The following is a 13649-nucleotide window of genomic DNA, read 5'->3' as shown; positions in this document are numbered from 1 at the left end:
CAAACCCTGTTGGCAAACTTAAGGCTGTTTGCTGACCTGCTGTTATTCAGAGGGATGAGGAGCGAGGGTTGAAGACCGTGAAGCCTTCTTTCCTCTGTTTTTGCACGGCCGAGGTGCAGTGTGGACATTCCGCAAGCTTGCTACCCACAGGAGGCAGGGCATTCTGGAATGCATTCGTGATGATGGTTTTAGAACCTTGCAAAGCTACTAGAAACCACCGAACTGTGTGTTTTAAAAGGGTGAATTTATGGCATGTGAATTGTGTCGATAACGAATTAATTTCAAAATATGCTTCCTCGACCCCCCCAAGAGATGGATATAGGGCAGTATGGCTGGCTTCCCCTTCAGTGCGATTTTATGTTTTTGTGATCGAAATCTGAGACATTTTAATTTACCTTATGTTTGCCAATGTCTCCATCTGGTTTGAAAGCTTGTTTTTATTATATGCTGTAGGATGCAGAGCAGCAGGGAGATCCAGATATTATGCAGTTAGCTACAACGTAAATGTGTAGCATAAACAACAGGAAGCCCATCCTGAAATATTCTGAAATAACGATGCATAAAAAGAGCAAGTTGACTGCGTTTATCAGAACCTTAATAAACCAAAACAGTTTTAGTCGCCGCATTTATCAGAGTGAGTCCAGAAAAGATCATTAAAGAATTAGGTGAGGGTTCAAATACCTGAACATTTGGAATCTGGAGAAGTTCAAGGGTAATTTGACTCTGGCGGGAAGACCACAGAAGATAATGACAGGTACAGGAAACTAGGAACTGGGAAGCAGAGTTGCTGGGTCCAGCCCTGACAGTCCTGTAATTACGGACAAAACCACTTTTCTTCTCTGGGCTCTAATTTCTTCACCATAAAATGAAACCATGTGGCTTGGCATGAGAGTCAATGATACTATTTTTAACTTGACAATACATATTGAAGTCTTTTAAAATGTGTGCGCTTCTTGGGGTGCCTGGGTGGCTCAGTCAGTTAAGTGTCCTACTTCAGCCCGGGTCATGATCTCGCGGTTCCTGAGTTCAAGCCCGGTGTCAGGTTCTGTGCCGACAGCTCAGAGCCTGGAGCCTGCTTCACATTCTGTCTCCGTTTCTCGGCCCCTCCCCTGCTCGTGCACTCTCTAATATAAATAAACACACACACACAAATGTGTGCACTTCTTAACATTCCATTCAGCAATACATTGTTTCTAAGAAACTAACTGGCCACTTACACAAAGCTCTGTAGAAAAGGATATTTTCTTTATAAAGAAAGGGGACTGTGTGTAAATACCACACGATCAGAAATATACTCGAAATACAAAACTATAGGTCACTCTCAAAGTTTATTACACCTATAGCCAGTTCTCTGAAAAATTACAAAATGATCAATTTACCAACATTTGTATATTTCAACTAGGTTTATGTAATTTTATACTAGAGGGATGGTTTTAACAGCTTAAGTTTACAACTGTGTATTATTAGTTGAAGTGGTTTTAATAGCTTAAGGGTATAACAATTGTTATTGAATGTAATTGTTTTAAAAGCTTTTGAAAGTTCCTAGGATGCCTTTTAAGGAAAGTTCTATTTTTAAAAACAGGATTGTTTTTAAACAGTTCTATTTTTAAAAACAGGATCTTCTTAGGACTATATTAATATTAGTTGGTAATAAGTAGGTAATAAGTAGTTTAATTTTTTTTAAAGAGGGGGGGAGGGGCAGAGGAAGAGAGAAAATCCCAAGCAGGTTCCGTGCTCAGTGCAGAGCCCGATGCTGGACTCGATCCCACAACTCTGGGATCATGACCTGAGCCAAAATCAAGAGTTGGGCGCTTCACCAGATATATATATTCTATATATATTCAAATATATATATAATATGTAATATGTAATATGTAATAAAGTGGGCTTTATTACAGCATGCACAAAAATAAACTCAAAATGGATTAAAGACCTAAATGTAAGACTTGAAACCTACAAACTTCCAAAAGAAAACAAAGGCAATCAACTCTTGGACATCAGCCTTAGCAATAGTTTTCTGTCTTTCCAGGCAAGGGAAACAAAAGCAAAAATAAACAATTGAAACTACAAAAAACTAAAAAGTTTTTGCACAGTGAAAGAGATCATCAATGAAATGAAAAGGCAGGGCACCTGGGTCACTCAGTCGGTAGAGCACCCGACTTCGGCTCAGGTCCTGATCTCAGAGTTCGTGAGTTCGAGCCCCACACGTTGGGCTCCGTGCTGACAGCTCAGAACCTGGAGCCTGTTTTAGATTCTGTGTCTCCCTCTCTCTCTGCCCCTCCCCTGTTTGTGCACTCACTCTCTCTCTCAAAATTAATATTAAAAACAGTTTTTTTTAAAGAAAATGAAAAGGCAACTTATTGAATGGGAAAGGTATTTGCAAATGATATATCCAATGAGGGGTTAATATCCAATATGAAGAATATGAACATAAATATATTAATATAAAGAACTCCTACAACTCAAACAGTCTGATTAAAAAATGGGCTGGGGCTCTGAATAGACATTTTCCCAAAGACATCCAGATGGCCAACAGACACATGAAAAGATGCTCCACATCACTCATCATCAGGGAAATGCAAATCAAAACCCCAATGAGACACAACCTTACACCAGTCAGAATGGCTAAAATAAAAAAAGACAAGAAAAGCAAGTGCTGGCAAGGATGTGGAAAAATAGGAACCCTGTGCACTGTGGGTGGGAATGTAAGTTTGTGACAGCCACTATGAAGAACAGTATGGGGTTTCCTCAAAAAAATAAGAAACGGCGATAACCTATAATCCAGTAATTCCACTTCTGGATCTTTACCTGCAGAAAATGAAAACACTAACTCAAAACTTTATACGCACCCCTATGTTTATTGCATCATTATTTATAATAGCTAAGATATGGAAGCAACCTACGTGTCCATCAGTGGATGAATGGATAAAGAAGTGGTACACACACACACACACACACACACACACACACACACACACACACAGGACTATTACTTACCCATAAAAAAAAGAGTGAGATCTTGCCATTCACAATGGCATAGATGGACCTAACAGGTATTATGTTAAGTGAAATAAGTCAGAGAAAGACAAATATCTCACAATTTCACTTATACCTGGAATCTAAAAACCAAAGCAAATGAATGAACAGATACAGATTCATAAATACGGAAAAGTGTCGTTATCAGAGGAGGGGGGGCTGGGGGCATAGGCAAAACAGGTGAAGACGAAGAGATACAAAATTCCAAGTATCAAGTAAATAAGTCACAGGGATGAAACGTACAGCAAAGAAATATAACAAACAAGAGAAGCTGGACCCATGGCTTACGATCTTTGAAACGCTGATAATCTGTGGAAGTTAAGAACTTGGAGAGGTTGCAGCTAAAGCCGTGTCTTTGCTAAGAATTTAAACGGAAATAAATTGTCGATCATGGATATGCTGACTACACCTAAGGAAAACCGTTCAACATCCAGGAGATGCACCTAAGCGGGCATCTATGGCATGATACAAAATTCAGCTTCCTTCAGCTGTCTTGGGCTTAGAGAAACAGACACCTACCTGCCAGGTGTCTCAAGAGGTGACAAGGACTCAGACCCCTATGTGAACACAAGAGGCAATTGATACCCCCATGGCCCCTTCTCTTGGACTCCTAGCAAAGTTGGAAGGTCTCAGGTAAGGGAGTTGGCGGTGGAAGCAAGAGGCTGTGCAAAGGTCCTGTGACTGGAATGAGGTGAGGGGTAGGAGAGGAGCTGGTATGGCTGGAGTGAGGCGAGCAAGGATCTGAGTGGTAAGAGGCAAGGCCGAGGGCCTGACCCTCTTATGATAAGTGTGCAGCAGATGACAAATACACAAGCGATGGGTGGCATCCCCCTGGATCCGTGTGCATTAAGAAGCCTTGCTTACACAGCCGATCCCGATTTGCATAAGTCTTAGTTGAGCAATTTCACACAGAGGAAGACAAGAGGGGATTGTTGAAACAATGGGGTTTTTTTGGTTTTGTTTCTCTTAACAATAAAAGGGAACACAATGAAAACAAGATGAGTTCATGGAAACTTATGTATCAGAGAAGCTTATGTATCAAACGTGACATTTAAATGACCAGAAGAGGAAATGAAAGGCAGAGTATGAATTCTGTACGTACTGCCAACCAAGAAGTGTCATCAACTTCAACTTTGCGTCTAGCCTCAGATTTCTGTGATCAAGAATTCTGCCACATAGATTTGGAAATGCATAAAATCATGTATTTATATTTCATGTTAAGAACTAAAGCAGCTTTACATGCGTGCAGGCAACATAATACAAACTACTAGGAAATAAGAAAAAAAGAAGAAAAAAAGGTGAAACTGAGCCCAAGGCAGCTGAAGGAAGCTGAATGTTACAGCTTGCCGTGAGTTTCTGTGCAATTGTTAGACGTAGGCTGCAAATCTACAAAAAGTGTAGGTTTTCTTGAGGCTGAAGCCAAGAGGAGGAAAAGAGGCCTCAGATATAAATAAATCGGCTGCTCTACAACAGAATTTCTCAACCTCAGCACTACTGACATTTGGAACCAAAAGAATTTTTTGTTGTGGGGGGCTGTCCTGCATGTTGGGTAGTTAGCGGCACCCTTGGCCTCTACCCAAGAAGAGAGTGACACCCTTCTCCCCCCACCTCCTCGTGAGTCGTGATAACCAAAAATGCCTCCAGACGCTGCCGAATGTCCCTTGATGAAGGCTATGTGGCAGGAAATCAGATGTTTTAATTACTGGCAATGACCTTGCGTACTGAGATTTTCTGCTACACGTTGGGGTAAAACAATATGCTTTGTTAGTCAACGGTGAAAGTCAGGTTTAATGTCCCACTATAAAGTTTAAGGGACATAGCCAGAAATTCTGTCCGGTAGATGTCTGGACGTCTGCCTAAACACACAGGGACAGACACAGACCCACAAAGACACACACAGAGATCCGGTGTTTGTTGGAATGGTTCCAGAAACTTTTTGTGAGAAAATCATCACCCTGACTCTACACTTCTATATAGACTAGTCATGGGGCGCCTGGGTGGTTCAGTCAGTTAAGCATCCGACTTCGGCTCATGGTTTGTGAGTTCGAGCCCCACATTGGGTGGGCCCTGTGCTGTCAGAGTGAAGCCTGCTTGAGAACCTCTCTCTCTCTCTGTCTCTGCTCCTTCCCACCCGTTCCTCTCTCTCAAAAATAAACATTAAAAATAAACAAATCAATAAAACTAGTCTCACGAGATAAAACTAGAAGAAACAGTAAGAATCATCTGTTCTACCTACCCCCCTCTTATGAAAATGTATTTTATTTTCACTGAAGTTAACACAAAAACTCATTTAAAACTTCACTGTGAACAGAAAAGAGAGCCCAGAAACAGACCTACTGAAATATGGTGAACTGATCTTTGACAGAGGAGTCTGTGAAATTAATTCAATGGAGAAATGACAGTCTTTCCAACAAATGGTGCTGAACAGTTGGATATCCACACGAGAAAACACACTAATCTAGACCCAGACCTTACACCATTTACAAAAATTAGCTCAAAATGGATAAGCAGAACTAAATGTAAAATGCTTTAAAAATGTGCAAAAGATCTGAACAGGCACCACTGAAGAAGATACACATGGTAAAGACGCATATGGGAAGATGCGAAACACCATACATCACGAAGGAATTGCAGATTAGTGCAACAGTGATATATATCGCCACACGCCCAGAAGAATGGCCAAAATCCAAAACACCGACAACACCAAATGCTGGTGAAGATACGAGGGAACGGGAACGCTCGTTCGTGGCTGGGGGAATGTAAAAACGGTGCAGCCACTTCGGAACAGTTTGTGGCAGTGTCTTGCCAAACTAAATTTTCTCTTGACACATGATTCAGTAACCGGACTTCCTAGCATTTACCCGAATGAATTGAAAACTTAAGTTCGCACAAACCCTGCACGCGGATGTTTACAGCAGCTTTATTCGTAACTGCCCGAGCTTGGAAGCAGCCAAGACGCACCGCAGCAGGTGAATGCATCAACAAAGGAAGGTACATCCAGACAAAAAATACTCTTCATAAAGAAAAAGAGATGGGCCATCGAACCATAGAAAGACACGGAGAAAACTTCGATGCACATTGCTAAATGAAAGAAACCAATATGAAAAGGCTGCATACCACATGATTGCAGCTATATGACCTTCTGGAAAAGGCAAAACAGCACTGTTCCCCGGAAACAGTAGGAAGATCCGTGCTCACCAGGGGGAGTTCAGGGGGAGAAAGGAAGAGGCGGAACGCTGGGGATTTTTAGGGCAGTGAACTATTCTATTCGAAGATGCGATGGCGGATACATGACATTATACATTGGTCAAAACCCATAGGATGTACAAAACAAAGAGTGAACCCTAATAAAAACTGGACTTTCATTGATAATAGTGTACCAATCTTGGCTCATCAGTTGTAACAAATGTACAAGGTACTCCAAGATGTTAATAATTTGGGAAAACGGGGGGGTGCCATATGGGAAACTCTCTGAACTTTCCACTCAATAAACCACTCTGTAAACCTAAAACTGCCCTAAAAGGAATGTATTAATTTTTTAAACTATATTATGACAGAAGATACCAATCCATATACTTTTGAGTCCATATGTCAGAAAACAGATCTTCGATTTTGAAAAGATGATTGCCTTAAAATAGTTCTGCTGGGAAAATCTGCACACACCCGCCTACTCCGTATGCTCCCCAAATTTTCCAATTATCAAGGGCAGGCTCTTACCTGCTCTACCTTATTATGGCGTAAAATACAGTAGAATTTCATTAAACCTTCTCAGCTGAATTCCTAAGCTTCTACAGTGTTAGCGTGGGAAAATAACTGGTAAGAGACAGGAGATCCATTAATGCTTAATAATAAAGCCGTGAATCCTAGCAATATGCTTATAGCCCTTTATGATAAATGAGAAGTAAAACTGTATTAGGCTTGTAAAAATGGCAAGACAAAACACATCTGATAACATAGCCCTGAGTTTATACACATGTATCTGCAGGGTGAACAGGATTTTATCAGCAATAGTAATCCCACAGAACCACTGTCAACCAATAGTTAAGTCAAATAAGTAAAAATAGGAGGAGTGGCAGGTACATAAGAGATGTGGTCCATTTAAGGGACGGTTATAGAGAAAATGGTTGGATCTGGCGAGTGAAACCGGACGGGAGATGTTAGGAAGGGGGTGGGGGGTAGGAGTCTGCTCTTTTATGTTAAAGCTTTTAGCTGTTTTGGTTTTTAAATTGTGTACAAGCCTCCCCCTTGATGGCGATGAAGAATTTTTTTTAAGGATGGCTAAAAGAATTGTGTACCTAAATTAAAAAAAAAAAAACCACAAAACTGTTTATGGGGTGCCTGGGTGGCTCAGTTAGTTAAGCATCTGACTCTTGATTTTGGCTCAGGTCATGATCTCACGGTTCATGGGATGGAGTCTCGCGTCAAGCTCTGTGCTGACAGTGCGGAGCCTGCTTGAGATTCTCTCCTTCTCCCGCTCTCTCAAAATAAGTAAATAAACTAAAAAAAAAAAAACAAAACAACTTTATAATGTAACATTAAAAAAAAAAAAAGCAAGGTAAGTTTCACATACATTATTATTACATATGTAGAAAAAGTTTGGAAAGAAATATTAAAATCAAATGAAATCAAAATTGAAACGAAAACACCTCGTGCTTCTATGGCGGGTCAGAGCTTTTCCTGGTCTTTCTCCCTTGCTGACATGTGTACAGAAAGCAACCGTGTTTGACTCTGATAAAAATACGCCTGTAAAATTAGACATCAAACATGGCGAGCTATGTATTTATGCTGGTCCCCTCTACCCACAGCGGCCTTTTGGATTTCCCATTATCTGGGAGACAAGGGGCACCCATATGATGTTCAGTCCTGCTACAATGCCTTGAGGTCAGCCAGCCTCGGTGTCCTCAGATAGGGAACGGGGTGATACAGGCACTCATCCCGGTGTGGTTGTGGGGGACTTTAAATGTATTCAAGAGAGCTGCAGGCACGGAAAGCCCGTCTTCCCCATGGGCTGGCACCCATGTGAGCTTGTGGTCAATAAAGTATGATGGTCAAAAGCCAGGCAATGAGTCTACCCCAGACGACCAAAGGTCACAGGACCAAAGGTTCTTCAGGAGGAAGAAGAAGAACTGGAAACCATTCTTTGGACTAAGCTTGAAGACAAAACAGCAACTTATCAAGTGTGGTGGAAGATACTAGAAGCAGACGGGAGAGAGTAAACTTTAAACTCACTCCAGGAGTCTAAAAGTGAAAAAGAGGAAATGAGGCCACGGCTGGGTCCCAAGTTACTTTCTTAAAATGGGTATGGCCAAAAAGGGTCACGAGATGCAGGAAGAGAAAAAGGGACGGGAGGCAGAGAGCAGACCTGCGGTCACGGTTCCCAAACTGTGTGCCAAGGCACCCAGGGTGCCACTGCAAACTCGAGGCGTGCCCGGGGATATTTCAAATTTTCGAGGGAAACACCAGGACATCTATTGGACGCTGTGAGAACGAGTAGCTCAAGGCAGCTCAGGTGCAACATGAGCTTGCACTGTATTCCTTCCAGCAATTTCGAATCTGTGTGAAACAGGGTTTTCTGTGGTTGCTGTGATAAAAAGGAAGGATCGCAGGGAACAGAAACGCAAAGATAAACATGGAACAGAAAGTGAGGCTGCTGGTGTCCAATCCAACTCCAAAAGTCGAGAGGCTGCATGACACAGGTACACACATCCCACTAGGGTACATTCGTGTTCATTTAATAACATCAGGGCGCCTGGGTGGCTCAGTCGGGAAGCATCCGACTTCAGCTCAGGTCATGAACTCGCAGTTTGCGAGTTCTCTGCTGTCAGCACGGAGCCTGCTTTGGAACCTCTGTTTCCCTCTCTCTGCCCCTCCCCGGCTCGCGTGCACACACACGCTCTGTCTCCCCAAAATAAACACACGTTAAGAAAACACTTTAAAGAAGAATAATGTAAAAACAGTATGCTTTACTTTCAACGTTTGTGTGCTATTTTTTCAAATGGTGCTAAGGTGTTATAATGAATACGTATTAAGTTGTTTGGACCTAGCAACCTAAACACAGATGGAACTCTTTTGTGTGTCTTCTGCTCTAGGATTGACCACGTAAAAATTACTGACACACTCAGGGTCAGTAATCTTTAACATGTGAGCAGGTTAGGACAGACCAGGTGGGTGCTGGGAGCCTGAGCAGTGAGGCAGAGAGAGAGCCGAGGGTGGGGCCACCAGCCAGGTGCACCTGGGGCGGGGACGGGGTGGGGGGCGCAAGGTCTCCTGGCACCGAGAACCCCCCACCTTCAACTTCACATTGCCTACCCTGCTGTAAGGAGAACCCACCCATTCTCAGTAGGAATACGCTAGAGGACGTCCCGATTCGTTTTAGAAAACTCTCAAGTCATGGAGACAGCATGACAGGCATATTCTGTTGAATTTCCATTTTTCTTCATGGAAATGCCTTTTTCTCACCGTCCTACTCACCCGGGCTCAGAAGCCCCATCATCTTTGCGACCTGCGTGTCACGCTTGACTCAGTAGAAACAACGCTCCGTCGAGCCCCGTCCCTTCCGCAAGATGTGGCTGGCTTCGAAGCTTAGAAAAAGGCATGGACTGGACAAATAGTGGATCGCGGTGGTTTTTCCCACATTAGTCTCCTGTGTTACGAAACCCTACATGATGTTAATCACTAATATCGCAGCATTTTAGGGATAACTAGTCTGGATTGTGGCAGGTGCCTCCTCGCTAGTCCTTCGGCAGCAGCCCTTCCCCTGCTCTTTGCTCATCTCTGCGAATCATCTGATCACTGTGTCCGTTGAGATTCCAAGTTCTTCAGGCCACCTTCCGTTACTTCACTGGTCCAGTGAGTTAATACCTATTCGCAGAGCCCAGTTTCACAGTGACGATCTGCGGCCATTCATCCCTGCCCTGCTCACTTCCCTGCTTACATTTCTCCATAGGAATATCGGAAGCATTCAGATTACAAGACCCATTTTACCATCAGTCAGGCTCTCCTCCCGGGAGAGCAGGGATTTTTGTTAGTTCTGTACACAGCTGTAGGGCCAGAGCCGAGAACAAACCTAACTCACACCCAATCTTGCCTGCTCCCCTCGGGTCACATCCTTCTCCACCTCCGATTTCTTCCCTCTGTAATCAATTTGGAATGTAGGCACAAGCCCCGAGACGTCTCCATCTCATGCCGGTAACAAAACTCTTAAATTGCCTACCTGTGAACGTGTACATAGCCTCCGCGACTAGACTATAAACTCCCTGAAGGCAGACACGGTCTCTTCTACCTTTTCGTAGACCACCTTGCATCCGCCACCCAAACACACACAGAACCCTCCCCAGCTGCCAAGTCAGCAATAAAGCACCATTTACTGAGTTAAAGTTGAATTTGGAAATTCCAAGGACTGTGTTTTGCAGTCAGATGTAATTCTACAAGTAGAATTCATTACTTTTGTGTTTTTTTAATTTTTTTATGTTTTATTTTTAAGAGAGAGAGACAGAGAGGCTACAAAGCGTGAGGAGGAGAGGGACAGAGAGAGAGAGGGAGACACAGAATCCGAAGCAGGCTCCAGGCTCTGAGCTGTCAGCACAGAGCCCGATGCTGGGCTCGAACCCACGAACCGTGAGATCATGACCTGAGCCAATGTCAGATGCTTAACCAACTGAGCCACCCAGGCACCCCATTTGTTTTTTTAATAGATGATCAGTAAATGTTAGACCCCCAAATTCTTTTAGTTTCAGACCATGAAAACATGAATCTAGATCATGAAAACAATCAAAATGCCCCCATTAACTAAAAATCAATGAATTGGGGCTGAAAATCTCTACATTAAAAAAATAACTTTTCTGGGGGTGCCTGGGTGGCTCAAGTCTGTTAAGCGTCGACTCTTGATCTTGGCTCAGGTCATGATCTCCTAGTTTGTGAGTTCAAACCCTGCATCGGGCTCTGCACTAACAGCACAAAGCCTGCTTGGGATTCTCTCTCTCCTTCTCTCTCTGCCCCTCCCCCGCATTCATTCATTCATTCTCTCTCTCTCAAAACAGAGAAACTTAAAAAAAATAACTTTTCGGAAGTGAAGTAGCAAAGGGCTTTGGAATGAGGAAGCATGGGCCCAGTTTGGTTCCTCCATTTATTAATAGCCATATAAATATCAGCAAGTTACTTGTTAATTATACTTCATTTTACTCGTTTATGAAACGTAAGGAATATTCCTCCTTCAAAGGTGGCTGTAAGGATGAGCTGAAATAGCATCTGTTACGTGCTTCACCCAAAACAAGTGAGTGATGTGTTACTTCCCGTTTTCCCTCCCTGTCCCCGAAAACAAGGGGAGCCAGATTACAGTGACATTATCATACTGAAGTGAGAAAAAGGCTCGGGTTACCTCTGGCATGAACACAGTTGTTACATAAAAATTGCTAGGAAACCCTCATGAGTGTGGATTCCACCCCCAGCTATTTTCATGGCACGCCAGACAGCTTCTAACGATAGCTTCTCCCTCTTCTCCACCTGAATTCTTTTAAAATTTTTTAAAAATGTTTATTTGTGAGAGTGAGAGAAAGTGAGAGAGAGAGAGAGAGAGAGAGAGAGAGCGCGCGGGTGAGGATCAGAGAGAGAGGGAGACACAGAATCCAAAGCAGGCTCCAGGCTCCGGGCTGTCAGCACAGAGCCCGATGTGGGGCTCGAACCCATGGACCGCGAGATCAAGACCCGAGCCGAAGTCGGTCGCTCAACCGACTGGGCCACCCAGGCGCCCCTCTACCTCAATTCTTACCCCCCTCCCCCCCCCATTTGCTTTATTAAAAGCTAAGTGGCCCAGACTGCAGACCCTTCCCTGCCTCACGCTGGGCTCCCTCATCGAATCTGCGAACTCGTTTTCCCGTATCGGTGGTACATGCTCACATATCTGGCAGGAAAAGGAGTTCTGTGCTTGCAGACATTTTTTTCACCTGGCTTTGGCATTTCTCTGATTTTGTCCCCAAGCGAGTAAAAAAAAAAAAAAAAAAAAAAAAAAAAGAAGAATTCTGCTTCTCGGCTTCAAGATGTGTTAGATTGAAGGAAAAGGAGAGAAAGGCCCAGAGAGGGTAGGCACGAAACACAGCCACTCAGGTCCTCTGTGTCCCGGGAGCTCACAGAATCACAAGGCTGCCTCTAGCCAGTTTCTCTGCCTCGAGAGCCTTGCTTTCCAAACCTACCTCTCAGCCGAAGTGTGTTTAGTTCCTTATCCCAGCTGGCACGCTCTGTCTCCACCACCCCTTGGCCTCTTGGATGCCTCCCCAGCCAGCCTCATGCTGGGCAGGAGAGGGACTCATGGCAGACAGATTAGGGTTTTCAAGCACCCCCAGGAGGAGGAAGTTACTTGTTCCCACGGGCCTGGGTTTTTCTTTCTGTGGGTGTGTTTTCTCTTTCTGAAACCAGGAAACTAAATTTGCCTAATGGTTAAACCCAAAAGGATTACAGATTCTTTCTTCAAGAACCCTTGGGAGGCCTGTTGTCCAATCCTCTGTGTTAAAAGCACGGCCGTTTCCAAGTCACCCAGGCAGAGGGGATGCTTTCTAGACTCTTCAGTGAAGCCTATTCTACTCGGTTATTTTTAGAAGAAGTACCGTATCAACAGACCGTTCAGATTTAGGCTTCCCATTCTTCTCCCCAAACACTACACAATATCTCAACTTCCTAAAAAAGACAAATTTCAACATTTCATCCCCCCCACCCCCACCCCCGCCATTTCTTTCTCCTCTTTGAACAAAACCACTCTTAGGTTCAGGCTCTCACACACTTGCATTCTTCACATTTCCGTTAATTAGCCTTGAACGCCCAGCAAGTTCTGCTTTTCTTGCAATAATTGAGATCCTCTTTCTCGCCCAGCATTTTTACTACAAAACGTGTTCTCCCTTGGCAACGGATCCCAACGTTCAACGGCCTTCCCGTCAGGCATGTCACTGTTGGCTGCTCCAACCTCCAGACAGGTGGGGTCCCCTCCCCGCAGCCCCTGCGTGTCCCACACGGGAACACGGGTCTCAGAGAGGCCACTTAGAGTCTTTGCCTTCTCGGCCTGATGGCTGTGTTTGTCAAAGAACTGTGGGCGCGGGCTGAGCTTGAATCCCAAGCTACTGGGCCTTGGGAGGGTATCTAACCCCTCAGTCTCAGTCAATTGGTTGGGAAAACGAGGCTATTGCCCCCTATCTGGAGGTGAGGCCGCTGTAAGGGTGAAGGGAGGTAACACACTCAGAGAAGGGAGCTGAGCCAGCACGGTCCGGGAGGGCTCTTGGTAATTTTACTTCCCTGTGGTTACCTACAAGTGCCTTACTATTACTTAATGTATCCTTTCTAGATTTCTCCTTTTTTTTTTTTAATGCTTATTTATATATTTTTGAGAGAGAGAGAGAGAGAACAGGGGAGGGGCAGAAAGAGAGGGAAGAGAACGAATCCCAAGCAGGCTCCAGACGGTCAGCACAGAGCCCGACATGGGGCTCGAACTCACGAACCGGGAGATCACGACCTGACCCAGATCAAGAAGCAGACACTTAACCGACTGAGCCACCCAGGCGCCCCTCGATTTCTCATTCTTAATTCTTTTAAACATATTTTCAGCTGCTGTGCTCCAAACAGTATGCTCT

At 44.0% G+C, this 13649-nt stretch overlaps 1 protein-coding gene across 4 annotated transcripts in view; it reads right to left on the bottom strand.

The window, feature by feature from the left end:
• LYN (LYN proto-oncogene, Src family tyrosine kinase) overlaps nt 1–13649 on the bottom strand; it is a 122558-nt gene that overhangs the window by 73836 nt on the left and 35073 nt on the right. The window contains exon 1 of one of the 4 annotated variants that reach the window (XM_078441755.2): nt 12225–12667. The exons of 2 other annotated variants lie outside the window; for them this stretch is intronic. The gene's annotated coding sequence lies outside the window, so the exon portion shown is untranslated. Of the gene's footprint in view, nt 1–12224; nt 12668–13649 lie in introns of those variants that run through there. One more of the 4 variants, XM_078441757.2, reaches the window with a different exon arrangement.

Source organism: Panthera onca, chromosome F2 (assembly GCF_046562875.1).
Source record: "Panthera onca isolate mPanOnc1 chromosome F2, mPanOnc1 haplotype 2, whole genome shotgun sequence".
NCBI classification, from domain to species: Eukaryota; Metazoa; Chordata; class Mammalia; order Carnivora; family Felidae; genus Panthera; species Panthera onca.
The sequence above is the reverse complement of the archived record's forward strand: the minus strand, read 5'-3'. Positions and strand labels throughout refer to the sequence as shown.